Source organism: Gavia stellata, chromosome 22 (assembly GCF_030936135.1).
Source record: "Gavia stellata isolate bGavSte3 chromosome 22, bGavSte3.hap2, whole genome shotgun sequence".
Lineage (NCBI taxonomy): Eukaryota > Metazoa > Chordata > Aves > Gaviiformes > Gaviidae > Gavia > Gavia stellata.
Genome location: NC_082615.1, coordinates 5,880,073 through 5,890,736, shown reverse-complemented (window position 1 = coordinate 5,890,736; position 10,664 = coordinate 5,880,073).

The following is a 10,664-nucleotide window of genomic DNA, read 5'->3' as shown; positions in this document are numbered from 1 at the left end:
ATACTTAGTTCCCTACCCCAGAAGTATCTTAATATTTTTCTCTCTTCTCAGAAAGCCCGGACCCCGTGTGTGTCTCAGTCCCTCGTGGACCCACTCAAATGGGGAGACCCAGAGAGCATCAACCCTGCAAGCTGAGGAGCAGCCAGGCTCCGTCCGCTGCCTCCCTCCTCTCAAGCTCCGCTTATTTTTTGTGCTTTGAATATTTAGGCTTTTTTTTTTTTTAAAAGGACAAAATACACTTTACGGCATTGCTGCAGGAACCCTCCTGTCTCTAAGGGACTTTGTGTCCCTGTGTGGCCCCGTGCCCACGGCATAGAACCCCCCCCCCAGCCCTCGCACACCCTTTTCACACCACGACATCAGGCTGATTTTTCTCTCCCCCCACCAGAAAGAAGGCAACTCCATGTACCAACCCCACCGCAACGGGACCGGACGGCAAACCTGCAAGATGCAAGGTTTCACTCTGAGTCTTGAGAGCGGACCGTTGTGTTTCAGGGGGTATTTTAAGTTGCCCCCTCCTTCTCCCGCATCGCTGAGCCACTCAGTCAGCACCAACACCTGCAGGAGCTTTACTCCCCGTCTCCAGCACGGCTGCTGGGGTAAGAAGATGGGGTACGGGTGCCTGATGGGTGGCGAGAGCCCGGCCGGTTCCCAGGGTGCGCAGGCAGCCGGCACGCACCTCACCCACGCTGCCATTAGGAAATCCTCTCCCATTTTCTGCGTCGGGCAGGACATTGGGCAACTGCAGCGGGTTTGTTGAGCCTGGGCGAGCTTGGAGCGCGCGGCACACCCTGGAAGGAAGCAAAACTACCAGGGGAGATAGAGCCGGCCTGGGAGAGCTGCGCTGGATGCCGTTGATAAAGGCACAGTGGGCAGAGCCCTGCCTGCCTGCAGGGAAGGAAGCGAGGGCCGGGGAGGGTGCACGGCTGCTCGCGTGGTTGCACAAGGCAGCCATGCGCTGGGCTTCCCCACTGCAAGGGCTTGATCGCTGGGAGCGTGCGTGGCCCCGGTCTCTCCGGCAGTCCTGGGTGACGCCACCAGTATCTGCACAGAAAGGGAAAGATTTGCCCGCAGGATATGCGAGCAGATGGAAAAAGCCACGTGGAGGATTTCCCACATCCCAGCCACGGCCCGTTTCCCACCCTCGTTAATTTTTCCCAGTGCAGCAAAGCCCCTGCCCTGGCAGAGCAAGTGCCAGCACCCAAAGGCTTCCCAACCTGCTGGGGTGGGCAGCGAGCCCCTGCGAGCCAGGGTCCCTCTGCGCCGCTGCCCACCCACCCCAGCACCTCCCCGCTCCCCCTTCCCGGGGGGCTCTGGGGGGGTCCACGCACCTGCACAGCAAAATAACCCCAAACGGGCGGCACTGCACAAACCCACTCTGCTTCCCAGGGTGGAGATGCACCGGCCAGGGCAGCCGGTGCTGCTGGCGGGGCCGTGGCTGCGCAGGGGGACCCCAAGCCTGCCGGCCCTTTCCCCGTGCTGGAGCCCCAGCCGAGCAGGGGACGCGCACGTGGAGGCTTTGAGTCACCTCAACGGCTTCGGAAAGAGCAAAGGGCGAAAGTCTCCACCGGCGGCGAGGGAAGCAAGGGTGGCTCCACCAGTGAAAGCATGGAGGGGTCGGCTGCTCCCTGGCAGCACTGCAGGCAGGGTTGCAGGACTCTCCAGACCCAAGGAAAGGTCTTTTCCAGGTGCCACATGCATTCCTCAGGCTACCAGATTGATTTAACTTGGTTTTATCCAAGAGCTGCGTAATTACCTAGAGCTACTCCAATTCCTCATTAGCTTGGCTTAAACGTGGGGTGTATAAGCATGATGGTGCAAAAGTGCTCCTGCCCCGGCTGCACCTTCTGGAAGGGGCTGAGGGGTCCCAGGTCATTATTTCCCCGAGGCGAGGAGAGGGCAGCCTCCCTGCGGGCCATCCGCCTGCAATCCCCACGCCACGGGTTGTTACTGAGTTCATTCTCGCTTCCCTCTTTGAAGCAAAATTCTTGGTGCGAGAGCACAATGGGGATGAGGGGGGAACACGTTTCTTCCTCCGGTTCCTCTGCAAAACACTCGTTTTGACAGCAACTCTTGACACGAGGGCTCAGGCCGGACTTGCAGACTTCTCCAATCCTCCGCTGCCTGTTTCAGAGAGCACCGAGCCATCCGGAGCAGCACCGTCTGGGAGAAGTGCCCCATATTTGCAGAGGGTCCTCTCGCCGTGAGCATCCCTGCGCCACGTGGGACGCAGCAGCGGAAGGTGATGCTCAGCCCCCTGCGTGAATTCAGCTCATCCCAGGCACGAGATGAGCCCTGGGCTGGCGGCAGGATGAGCCCCCTCAGCTAAAGTTCCTTATCTCCGGGAACAGGCTCCTTATCTCAACGCAGCCACTTCAAGGCTTGTCCAATGCAGCTGCTCGCCCCGCCAGCCCCCCGTGCAAAGGGAGAGCCCCGGGTGGACGCCAGCAGCCTCCTTTGAGCCCCCCCGGGGCCAGCAGCTCCCCAAGGCAGGACAAGGACCCCACAGCACCCGGCAGCCATGGGGGAGCGTCCCTTTGCGCCGCGGATGAAGGTGGCATCTCTGCTGGCAGCAGGCTGGGGCTGCCCCCTCGGACACCCCATTTCGCTGCCCTCCAGCCATCCCTGCAAAGGGGCCACATCCCCGGCGGGTCGCAAAACCAGAGGCTAATCCCTCCCGAAAGCCTCGGTGCTCCCCTGGCCCTGGTGCAACCCGGGGAGGCTGCTCCCTGCCCACCCCTCCCTCCTCCCAAGAGCCAGCAGCCAAACCTGGGCCACTCCTCGGCCTCCTTCCCTTCGCTCCCGATTGCCACGAGGCCAGAAGCACCCAGGTCCACACCCTGCAGAGGAAAGCTGGAGCAGGAACAGCTCATCCCCATCCAACGCAGCACGAGCTCAGCACGGGGGATCCTACATTCACCGGTGCCTACGGAAACAGTGTGATGCTCTCCCCCACCGCAGCATCGCCATGGACCTGTGCCAGCAACGCACTTTGCAGCCTCACGGCTGCCAAGAGGTGGTGGTGGGGTCTCCCCCACCATCCTCATCTTCCTCCTGCCTGCCATCCCAGCCCAGGGATGCTGCGCCCACAGGGAAGCCACACACTTCACTGCAGGGGTTGGAGATGCTGATTTTTAAGGAGCCATCTCCATGTCTTCCCCAGAAGCGCTCGGAGTGGGTTAAGCCACCACATGTGTGAGCCGACTTCACCCTGGTTATGGCATCACCCATGGAAAAGCCTTACGCCAGCAGCACGATGCCGGTCCCAGCAAGACTTCCCTGCTCACACTGCAGAGGAGCCAAGGAAAGGGCAGGACACGCCAACGCCAAGCGTCGGGGATTCGCCCCGGCTGCCCATGAGCACGGCATGCAGCCTTCGGGCTTACACGTAATGGGAGGTCACTCCCAGCCCTGCCCCGGCGTTCCTGCAGGCTGGCAAATTACAGGGATAACCACGTCAAATCCCCGGCACAAGCTGCCGCATGACGCACGAGGAGCGAAGGCAGCCCCAGTGAGGCCAGTGGCAGCTCCGTGGTGTGAGAGGGGGGCACCAGCACGTTGGGCATCTCAGGGGGCGCAAGCCACATCTGCCCTCCCCCAAGTGGTCCATCACACCAGAGGAATACATGAGGAATTATTATTTTGAAGCAAAAGACCAATTAAAACAACCCCACAGACTGCTGGAAAGAGGGGACCACCACCCTGGGAGCTGCAGCACCCCAAAAAGGCGCCCGTGGATGGGAGGGATGGCCAGCCGTGTGAAAGCCGCCGGGATAGGAGTGGAAAGCAGGAGCATCCCACCGAGGAGTGACCGGCCACGTGCCACCCGGCTGAGAGGGTCACTGCAGGGCTGGACATCCAGCACAGAGATCGTGTCCCCTGGGCACTGGCTGATTTGTCCCTCCGACCCCACACCAGCAGCTTGGGAAAAGGCCAAGGAGCATCACCGGGCGCTTGCCCTGCTCCCTCCCCTTGCAGGCACCAGTGACTCCCATGGGGTGGCAGAGCCCGGGGTGCCCCATGCCCTGCCGCATCCCCCAGCGCCGCAGGTGTCAAGCGAGTCGGTTTGCACCCACGCTCCCCCCTCTCGGGGTACGGCCACAGTTGCGAGTCCTGCAGCGGTGGCTGCCCAAACTCCCCTCCAGGTGATAAACGGTGGGGAGCTTTCTGACTCACTTGTGGCATTTTACAGGTGGGGAAACTGAGGCACTGCAGTACAATAAGACTCCCTGGCTTCCCACCCCCCTGCTGCCCTGGCAGGCAGGGAGCTGGTCCCTGCCCCAGGCAGCTTGTAAGGACTTTACTTCAATAAAGTCCTTACAACTCCCCCAGATTTAAGTTACTGGAGGACAAGGGAGGAGGGGGGAAGTCCTCACATGCAAAACCCATGAATACTTGATTTCCATGAGGGGTGCGGGCTGCTCCCCTGCCCTCCTAAAACAGTTATTTGGGGGTTGCCCCTGCCCCGTGCTCGGCTAACGCGACCAGCACCCCTTGATGCTGGCCTTTGGGGTGCAGGTCCCCGAGGATGAGGGAGACACGGGGGTCCTGTGCAGTGGCCAAGCAGAGGGCAGGGTCAGTCCCAGGGCCACCCAGCACATGGACCTTCCCCAAGGCGTCCTCCCTGGGTCCATTCACCACCCCAAATGCCTCATTAAGAGAGCAACAACCAACCAACTGCTTTTTGTTCTTTAAGAAACAGGGATTAAGTGAGAAAAAGGGTACCAGTGCCAAGGGTTTCTTCCGTACTCTCAAGCACACGCACAGCTTTCAGTGCTCACTGAGAGACCGGGAAACGACCAGAACCCAAAGCACCACATGCTCCCAAACGACCACAGCTCCTGGATCCTCGTAATTAAGAGGCACTGTGCCCATCTGCACCGGGGGCTCGTCACGTTACCAGACGTCCCCTGGCCGGGCAGGACAGCGGGGACCAGTGGTCATTAGATAAAAAGCTCTTCAAGAGGAGAAGAGTTTATGATCTTGGGCTCATGTAGATTTAAGTAATTAGCTTTCAGCCTACACTAATTGACTCCTCTGGTGCAGAGCCCCTGCCAGCACCAAGCCCACGCTCACTCCTCCGGGCTCAGGTCCCTGCAGGGCTCCCAGTGTCTGTGGGAAATGTCTTGGGAGCCCCGTGCTGGCCTGGGCAGCACCCGCCCAGCGGGTAAGGGACGGCGGGAGAAGAACAAGCCCCCTCCTCGCAGACTGTGGCACGCTGCCACGGATGCTTTAAGATGTGAGACCAGTGCTCCCACTATCACACCCCCCCCTTGCAACCCCCCTCCGCCGGCCGGTTCTCCATCACCCATCCCCACTTTCTTTGGCGACGAGTGCTGCTTTGACCCCAGGCTCATCCCAAGGGTTGTTTTCAGATCGAGACCAACAACCCAAGGGAAGGAATAAGGATTTATCTGGGGGTTCCCTCAGGTTCACTGTAACAGTTAAACAGGAGCAGTATCAAAGGCAAAAAGATGCGTAACCAGAAGAGCCACGTGCTCGTCTTTCAGCCCAGCGCAGCCAAACAATGCAAACACCGCCTGAATTCCCCAGCTCCCCCAGCGCATCCCAAGGAATATAGCTCCCCCGAGGAGAGATGACCCAGCCAGCCCCCTTCCCCACTCCTGCGCTCCACATCTCCAGCCTCTGAGCTGCTCTCCCAGCACCCTCCAGCATCTATTGTTCCTCCTGCCAGCATCTGCGGACACGCTCCGGCAGTACCGCTCTCCCGGCACGCACGAAACACATCAAGCGCTCACACATGCCTCCGACACCGACATCAGGCTCACCCCCATCTTGCAGAATTTGTACCGGGGCAGCTGTTTGGGTGTCAAACCCCGCTCCCCTCACTGTGGTTTACCCTTTCTCACCCTGGGGCTTGCAGCACCTCCAGGTGCAGTTTCCAAGGCAGCTGCAGCGGTGCCAAAGAAACCCCCAAGCAGGGCAGGCGGGGAGGCCACCGAGGCTTGCTTCGGTCACCCGCAAACAGGAGCAAAACAGGCAGAAGCCATCCTCCAAATGAGCAAGCAGCAATAGGCGTTGATCGCCCCGTTAATTGCAAAGGAGCTCAGAACGACAGAGCCCAGGCACAGCAGCTGGGGAGCCCAGGAAGCCACTCGCGAAGCCAGCCACGGTGCAGAGCCCGTGGCACCCGGGGCAGAGCAGGCAGCGGCAGCCCCGGTTTCTCCAGGGCATGGCTACAGTTGAATCCTCCAGCTCATTTTGGAGGTGGGATGTTTTCAAGCTGTGGGAGGTTTTCCACTTGGAAAACAGGCAGGAGCCAAAGGATGCTCGTTTGGAGGCCACGATGGAGTGAGCCGAGCCGAGCAGCCATGGGATGGTGGTGGGGTGCGCTCCCAAACCCTCCAGCCGGGCCAATGTGTTGCAAGCCCGGGGCAGTGGCGACACAACGAGCTCACCCTGGAAATCCCTGGGAGTGACAATCCAGGACCCAGGCGCATGCAGGCAGGCGAACTTCCCGGCTCCCTGCAGCAGGAATGATGGCGCCGCGCTGGGGAAGAGGGCAGCAGGCACAGTGGCCCACTGTGGGCACTGCAATCTGGCGGCGGGCAAGGCTGGAGGGACAGCTTCTTCCCGGTCCTGCTGGCCTGGCAGCACGGCAGGGCAGGAGCAGGGTAAAGCCCAGCCTCCCCCCTCTGCCCCAAAACCGCTGAGGGCCAACAGCAAAAAACCCAACCGGCTAAAACATCCCCACCCAGCATCCCTCTCTTCCCGGGGGGATGCACGTGCGGACGCAGGATGACCGGGCCCTTCTGATCTCGAAGGGTTTTGTTTGTTTGCAAAGGGCTGGCGGCAGCACTCGCCACTTCAGGCGGCACGTGCGAGCGTGCCAGAGCCTTTAAACCAAACCTCAACCCCGCAACAACCACCGAACCCCGGCGTCGGGAGGGGAGGACGATGCTCTCGGGCAGAGCGGGAGCGGGCAGGGACCGGGGCACCATCGCCTGTGACTTCGAGGCTGCTGCCGCTTCCGAAGGGCGCTGCCAACCCCGCTCGCCCGGGAAGGGGGAAACCCACAAAACAAAAACAAAACCGCACGCTCGCTTGTTTATCGGGCCATCGGTTCCAGAAAGTAGGTTAGGGCTTTCCTCCCGAGCCCGGGCAGGGGAGCCGGCAGCGGGCAGGGGAGCGGGGGAGCGGGCAGGGGAGCGGGCAGGGGAGCGGGGGAGCGGGCAGGGGAGCGGGGGAGCGGGGGAACGGGCAGGGGAGCAGGGGAGCGGGCAGGGGAGCGGGCAGGGGAGCGGGCAGGGGAGCGGGCAGGGGAGCGGGGGAGCGGGCAGGGGAGCGGGGGAGCGGGGGAACGGGCAGGGGAGCAGGGGAGCGGGCAGGGGAGCGGGGGAGCGGGCAGGGGAGCGGGCAGGGGAGCGGGCAGGGGAGCGGGCAGGGCCGCCCCCCCGCCCCGCAGTTTCCCCTCCGCCCGGAGCGCACGGTGGGGTCACCCGCACCCACTTCCCCCCGCGATGAAGAGGAGGAAGAGGAGGGTCCCCGCCACCCGCCCGGGCTGCCGGGGAGGGCGCGGGGCACGGCCGCAGCCCGGGCAGGGAGATCCGCCCCCCTCCCCCGGCAAAGGGCCCCCGGGGGGTAGGGGCAGGCGCCCTCCCCCGCCGGCGCCGGTACCCCGGGCCGGGCAGAGCGGCGGCGGGGCGGAGGAGGAAGCTGGCGGGACGCGGTCGATCACAAAGCGGCAACAAACCGGGCGGTCACGGAGAGGAGCGGAGGCACCGGAACCCCGCGTTCCGCTCCGCTGCCACCCTCGGCCCCGCTCACCTCGGCGTGGCTCCGGCTCTGGTCCCGGTCCCGGTCCCGGTCCCGCCGGCACCGGCCGCCGCTCGCCACCGCCTCCACCTGGGCCGGGCGGGGCCTGGGGGGTGGCACAGGGGCGGGGCCTCACGGGGCGGGGCCTCACCGGGGGCGGGGCCTCACCGGGGGCGGGGCCCCCGCCCGGGGTCCGCCCCGCAGAGCGCCCGCCCACGGCGTCACGCGTGCGTTCTCCCGCGGGGCCCCGCCCCGCCGGTCGGTCCCCGCGCCCCGCGGCCCCGGCGGCTGTCGGCCCGCACGGGGGGCCTGAGCCCCTGCGGCCTCCCCCGGCCCTCTGCCCCGGGGCACCGGACTGGGAGCTGGGAACGGGGCACCGCCGGCACCGGGCGCTGCCAGGGCCGGGCACTGTCAGAGCTGGGCACTATTAGGACTGGCCACTATTAGGACCGGTCACTATTAGGACCAGGCAGTATTAGGACCAGTCACTATTAGGACAAGGCAGCATTATGACCAGTCACTATTAGGACTGGCCACTATTAGGACCAGTCACTATTAGGACCAGGCAGTATTATGACCAGTCACTATTAGGACCAGGCAGTATTATGACCAGTCACTATTAGGACTGGCCACTATTAGGACCGGTCACTATTAGGACCAGGCAGTATTAGGACCAGTCACTATTAGGACAAGGCAGCATTATGACCAGTCACTATTAGGACTGGCCACTATTGGGACTGGCCACTATTAGGACCAGTCACTATTAGGACCAGGCAGTATTATGACCAGTCACTATTAGGACTGGCCACTATTAGGACTGGTCACTATTAGGACTGGTCACTATTGGGACTGGTCACTATTAGGACCAGGCAGTATTATGACCAGTCACTATTAGGACTGACCACTATTAGGACTGGTCACTATTAGGACTGGCCACTATTAGGACCGGTCTCTATTAAGACCAGGCAGTATTATGACCAGTCACTATTAGGACTGGCCAGTATTAGGACTGGTCACTATTAGGACTGGCCACTATTAGGACCAGTCACTATTAGGACAAGGCAGTATTATGACCAGTCACTATTAGGACTGGTCACCATTAGGACTGGTCGCTATTAGGACTGGTCACCATTAGGACTGGTCACCATCAGGACAAGCTACTACTAGGACCGGTCACTATTAGGACCGGACACTATTAGGACTGGTCACCCCAGGGCATGGGCCCCCCAACCCCACCTCCAAGCAGCGGGGACCCCGGCGTGGCAGGCAGCGCGGCGGGCACGGTGCGGGCTGGCACACCCCAGAGCGCACCGCGGGCTCAGGCACGCCCCACCGGCCGGGCCGGATCCAGGCGCCGCATGGCGAGGCCGGGGCAGCGGCGGCAGAGCCGGTCCTGTTGGCTTTCGCAGCGGTGGCACCCCCAGAGCCCGGCAGAGCTGAGCCCCCCGGGGAGCCGCCCCTGCTCCCCTCGCCCTCAGCACTGGGTCGCTCTTCTTCCACAACAGCTTCACAGTCAGCTTCCTCCCATCCCTACGGAGGAGATCGGATGCCGGCAGGATTTGGGGGGCTGAGGAGAGACCTTTATAGAGTGGGTTTGGCATGGCTATATTGCTGAGGCTTTTATACGGGAAAATATGCCCTGGTTTTTGCCACAAAATAGATTCTTGGTTCATGACCGGCGGCAGGTCTCAGGTGAGCGCAGACTGAATTCACAGCCAAGACCAGGAATTAATTTTGCCTCGCTGTTCAAAACTGCATTTTTCCTTTATATTTATCTTACCCGCACAGGGACACTTCAAGCAAGCCCGCTGTGCTAAAACTGTCCCTGGGTGCTGCAGCTCGGGTCCAGCTTGGATTCGCTGATGTCTAGTAGGGTGTTGAGCTCGTGCTCGCAGTGGCCCTGCACCTTCCACTTCCATGGGTTCTTGCTCAGCAGATCTGCTCCCAGTTCCTGGTAGAAAAAAGGGTGGAAAAAGCTTTCGGTTCCTCCCAGCTCCTTTGAAGTTGTGTTTTGAAGCGGGTGGAGAAAGGGAGAGCCGGGCAGGTGCTGGGGTGGGTGGCTGGGCACGGACACCCCGACGCAGGCTGTGCCGTGGGGTGGGTGGATGCTCCCTGCCTGTGACTCAGGGGTGAGGGAGGGGTGAGGTGGGGGTGTCCGAGCTGCAAGCTGGGGCAGGTGGCAAGCAGGGACCTGTGCCAAGACACCAGGCATTGACTTCTCCCTGCGTCTGGGTGGGGACAGACCAGCCTGTCTTCGGCTGGGACAAACAACGGCCGACAAAATGCATCGCTGCCATGGCCCTGCCTGCATCCCGCTCCAAGGCTTGGACCTGCAGGATATCTCCTTCCGTGGAGGAGCCGGGCAGAGCCCCGTGTGGGCTGGGGAGGCCCACGGAGGGAAAGGGAGGATGGTGACTGCCACCTGTGCAAACCCCGTGGAGCGTTGGGCAATAAGGAAGCGAAAGAAATGACCAAAAAACCCCAAGTCAGCAATGTCAGGGCATTGCGTCAGCGTGCTGGGGAGATGCTCTGCAGAGCACTTCCCTCTGCGGTGCAAACCAGCCCACAGCCCAGTCTGGCCAGAAATATCCCAGCTGGCCTGTCCCCAAAGGAAAGCAGGGAGGGGACACAGCGCTGCGCACCCCGGCGTTGGGAGACCCGCTCTGTGCAGGGTGCACCCTGCAGCGGTGCTGCTGGGAGCTCCCGGTGCAATGTCCCAGGCTTGGGGCTGGGTCATCTCGGCAGGAGCCATCCCTCCCTGTGACGCCATGAAATCCTCCAGGGTGGGATCCGTCCCCAGCAGCTCGGGGCTGGGCAAGGTCCTGCCGAAGGCTGGGAGGTGGCTGCTGCCAGGGCAGGTCCCGTCCCTCGACATGGAGACATATTGC